The following is a 5,166-nucleotide window of genomic DNA, read 5'->3' as shown; positions in this document are numbered from 1 at the left end:
AGCAATGTGACTGACAGAACTAAAACTATGCTGATTTCAACGAGTGAAGCAAGAAAAAGAACAAAAATCTAGTTAGTCCTGGAAGGAAGGAGGCTACAAGAAGTAAGATTAAATGTTCAAGTATATTTAAAGTTAATGAATATGTGTTAATGATAAACATATGCAAACTCCAGCACTAAAGGGCGCAGTGGAAGAGAGGGTCAAGTACTAGGAAGGTGACTACAGTCTTCTGTCCATTCTTTAGCAACTTCCACTTAGTGGGTAAGATGACAAGACATGCATGTGAGATCAGTCACGCCCAGCTCTTTGTGACCCATGGACTGTAGCCTGCTCAGCTAAATCTTTCCACAGGATTTCCGAGGCAAGAATACTGGAGCGGGTTGTCATTTCTCCTCAAGGGGATCTTCTCGACTCAGGGATCGAACCCGCGTCTCCTGCATTGGCAGGCAGATTCTTTACCACTGAGCCACATACATACATATGAAAGTGTTGATGTGTAACCTAAGTTTATTTTCTCTCTTTATTTGGCCTTTGAAGAGTAGAAATATAGCACATAAAAGAAAAACCAACTAAATTTGAAAGCCTAATATCAATAAATATAAATCTACAAGACTGGCCAATATAAGATAGTAAATGTCAGAGTGGATGGGAAAAAATCAGTTTTATGGTACTTACAAAAAGGTATCTAAAATTCAACATTTGAAATATCATTTATGTGTGGAATCTAAATGGATAAAACTAGTGAATATAAAAACTCTAAACAAATAAAACTAGTGAATATAACAAAACAGAAACAGATGAACAGATATAGAGAACAAATTAGTGGTTACCTGTGGAGAGGAAAGTGGATAGGGGCAAGATGGGATAAGGCATTAAGAGGCATAAACTATTATGTTTAAAATAATAAGCTACAATTTGGGCTTCCCTGGTGGCTCAGAGGTTAAAGCATCTGCCTGGAATGCAGGAGACCTGGGTTCAATCCCTGGGTGGGGAAGATCCCCTGGAGAAGGAAATGGCAACCCACTCCAGTACTCTTGCCTGGAGAATCCCATGGAGGGAAGAGCTTGGTAGGCTACAGTCCATGGAGTCACAAAGAGTTGGACACGACTGAGTGACTTTCCTTTCCTTTCACGATAATATACTTTACAATATGTAGTCAATATATGGGTATAGCCAATATTTTATAATAACTATAAATGGAATGTTATAGAGCTTCCTTTGTGGCTCAGCTGGTAAAGAATCCACCTGCAATGGAGGAGACCTGGGTTTGATCCCTGGGTTGGGAAGATCCCCTGGAGAAGGGGACAGCTACCCACTCCAGTATTCTGGCCATGACTGTATAGTCCATGGGGTCACAAAGAGTTGGACACGACTGAGCGACTCTCACTTTCTTTCAGAAAGGAAAAAACACTACTGTAGATGGTAAAGATTCCCCCAAAAACTACAAATTAAGAAAGAGATTAACAAAATAATGATATCACATTAATACCCAAAATCAGAAAAAAAGAAATAACATCAGCACTGCCACAAAGGTGAAACAAAAGAAACAAGGTTTTACAAGATGCTTAGGAATACATCTAAGAAATATATGATATTGGTGGAGAAATTCATTTTGAAAAGACATGACTAGATAAAGACAGTAATATACTCCAACACTGAAGGAACGTAAAAGAAACCTAAACAAATACGTAGTATACCATGTTAATTAGTATAAAACAATACTGGAAAGATGTCAAGGCCTCTCCAAGTTACCTACACAGTCAATGTTATTATAAACAAAATTTTAACAAGATTTTCTTTTTAGGGGCTACACAAAAACTTATATGAAAATGTATCTGGTCATAAAAAACCTAAGAACAAACACTATTGAATTAGTATACAGAGTCTTGCTGTATTAGACATCAAATCTATATTCTTATTAAACTGCAGTAATTTTCACACTCTGGACAATAAAAACACTGACCAATGAAGTAGAATATGGAATATACAAATAGATTCATATTATATATCTCACTTGAATTACAAAACGGTTATTTCAGATTACTGGAGAAGTTTTAGACCATTCAACAACTACTTACAGCAGAGGTGGTTAGCCACATGGAAAAAATGAAATTCTTATCTTACATTTTAAACAAAAATCAACTATGGATGTATTACAAAGCATAGTAACAGCATGACATTGGTGCAAGGCCAGAGAAATAGACCAATGGTATGAAAATTCAATGCAGACTAATAATGCATATATGGATATTTGCTTTAAGAATAACATGGCATAATAATGGTTCTGGTTCACTTCAGTTCAGTCACTCAGTCGTGTCTGACTCTTTGCGACCCCATGAACCACAGCACGCCAGTCCTCCCTGTCCATCACCAATTCCTGAAGTCAACCCGAACTCATGTCCATTGAGTCAGTGATGCAATCCAACCACCTTACCCTCTGTCGTCCCCTTCACCTCCTGCCTCAATCTTTCCCAGCATCAGGGTCTTTTCCAATGAGTTAGCTCTTCGCATCAGGTGGCCAAAGTATTGGAGTTTCTGTTTCAACATCTAGCTTCAACATTCCAGAACAGTGGTTCTGGAATAAATGGATATCCATATAGGAAAAGATGAAAATTGATGTATTTTACATAATACAAAAAAGAAAGGTCATTTGAAAGTAGATGCAAACTTAAATGTAAAAGTAAAAAAATTATATTTCCTAGAAGATGTCAAGTATACATGTAATATTTAGTATATAATATGCTTCATGATATGTTATCTGTATAATAACCAACATCATGAATTCTCATTCAGCACAAAAAAGACATTATGCACTGAAGAACAGATAGATACCTTTGACTACGTTGAAATTAAGTTTTATTCATCAAAAAGTACCATTAAGAACCTTAGAGTGCAAAAGTGTGGTAGAAAATTTACTTGCAACACAAAGACTAATATAGAACTTGTATCCAAAACACTTAAAAACAAATCAGAGACAACAGCTAATATAAAAATAGCCAAGGAATGTAGGCAGTTAAGAGAATACAGAATACTAAGATCTCTTATGAAGTGCTGAATGGAAACTGAGATTAAACTTTGAGAAAGTTTTATTCCTACGTATTTTTCATGAAAAACAGGAAACTATGTTCATCAAAACACATGCAATAATACACATACCAGCATTTTCCCTATAGTCCTGTGATGGTTAATTCTGCATGTCAGTTTGGTTAGTATATAATCCTTGGTCAAACACCAGTCTAGACGTTATTGTGACAGTATTTCGGATGTGACTAACATTTAAATCAACAGACCTAGTAAAGCAGATTACCCTCCATAACATGGGTAATCCTCATCTAGCCAATGGAGGTCTTAGGAGAAAATAGTGACATCCTCAAAAAGGAAGCAGTTCTACCTCCAGACTACATTCAGACTCAAGTCTGCAAGGTCAAGTCCTCCCTGGTCTGCCCTGAAGACTTTGGACTTATGAAACAGTCACAGGGGCTAAGTCCTTAAAATGTTATACACATACATACACACATATATACAAGTGCACATGCATGTATATGTGCATATGTGTATGTGTACACACATGACTGTAAACACATAAACACATTCTATTGGCTCTGCCTCTATGGAGAGCTCTTATATGGGCTCCAAGTTGGAGATGATTATTTAGAGGTCTGTTAATAAAAGATACTTAGTTGTGAGAGAGAAACATGGTGGAATGCTGGATCAATAAAAATGAGATGTATCTAGTGAAACATGGATTAATTTCACAAATGAAATGAACAAAATGAGTCAACGACAATACCACACGTATAAAGTGGTTCCATTCCAGCCAAGTTCAAAAACAAGCAATACCAAGTTTTAGTATCTAGGGATATGTTTTTAGATGGTTAAATAATAAGCAAAAGAAGAAAGCAGTCACAGTTAATGACATGTAATGGTTATTTTTGGAGGGGAAAGACAAAGAAGAATTGCAAAGGGGACCATGAGAAGATAGCCTTCTAGAGTATTAAATCATACTTTCTTGACTCGGGTGACTATCATATCCTGGCTTTATTCTGGGACTACTGAGCTACTCATTTTTGTTTGGGTTTCTGATGTGTGTGCCATTTCACAGTAAGAGCGCGTTAGCAAACAGGAACAAAAAACCCACAGATTTGGAGGCAAGAGAATGAGAGCTCAAATACAGGCTTGGTAATAGTCTAGTTTTTAGGCTCTGTTAGACATTAATGTGGGTGCTTAATTTACTACTTACCAAGGTCCCATCTTTTGACTTCTGGTCATTCCACAGAACCAGAAAAGAGAGAAGACTGACTTTAGAATGACCTGCTTTTCCTGAACTGGTGACTGAGGACCCCACAGAGGCAAACATTCTTAAGAAATCAGTTCTGGATGTCATAGTACTTTCAGCCTGCATGCAAGTCTGAGCATCTGGAATGATTGGTCTGTACTGCTTGTAGGCCATGTGGAAGCTGAGTTGAGTTAAATTAATGACCAAAGAACACAATGTCTGGAAATGGTAACATTCTGAATACCCTTTTCAGCTTTCTGCAGCCAATTGATCACACAACACAGCTGTATCCATGTGGCTTTGCTAGTACTCCTGCTTTTAACTATGATGCTGTTCTATAAGACATTGATAATATTCAAGACATTGGATAAGAAACTTTACCTGATCTAAGGTGGTAGGTCAGAAACATATAGCCTGTGATTTCTGAAATAAACCAAGGATATGGCAAAGAATATACCCTGTCAATTTTCATGTACCTTGGTGGCCAAACGTTTATTCCAATCAGCTCAACCTTATTTTCCCTCAGTTAGAAACATTCTATTTACAACACTCTCAACTGTCAGTCCAAATGAATAATCCTACTGGGACCAAATCAGCTTCTTTCATGATTTAAGCCATGCTTATTCCACTCTGCAGTCATGCTTTATATTCACAGTCTATATGCTGCTCTTTGGAAATCAGGTAGTTGAATCCCCATGAACAAAAATCACAGTATGTTTTAAAATAAACATGAAAAGGGAATACAAGAGGACTCTGGTAAGTAGGGAATACAGTAGCCACTGAGTAGTCTAAACTCTAAGAGGCCCATCTATTGATACTGTTCCCTTTGGTTTGGCTTATGAAATCATAGAAACCTAAACTTTTAGCTAAAGTGCAGAACCCATACCACC

General features: G+C 37.1%; 1 non-coding gene across 1 annotated transcript; it reads left to right on the top strand.

The window, feature by feature from the left end:
• Nucleotides 1–922: 922 nt before the first annotated feature.
• Nucleotides 923–994, top strand: TRNAS-GGA (transfer RNA serine (anticodon GGA)). Its single transcript has one exon. It is a non-coding gene; the product is annotated as a tRNA-Ser (tRNA).
• Nucleotides 995–5,166: the final 4,172 nt, after the last annotated feature.

Source organism: Bos indicus, chromosome 10 (genome assembly GCF_029378745.1).
Source record: "Bos indicus isolate NIAB-ARS_2022 breed Sahiwal x Tharparkar chromosome 10, NIAB-ARS_B.indTharparkar_mat_pri_1.0, whole genome shotgun sequence".
Classification (NCBI taxonomy): domain Eukaryota; kingdom Metazoa; phylum Chordata; class Mammalia; order Artiodactyla; family Bovidae; genus Bos; species Bos indicus.
Note: the sequence above shows the minus strand (reverse complement) of the source record. Positions and strands in the feature narration are given on the sequence as shown.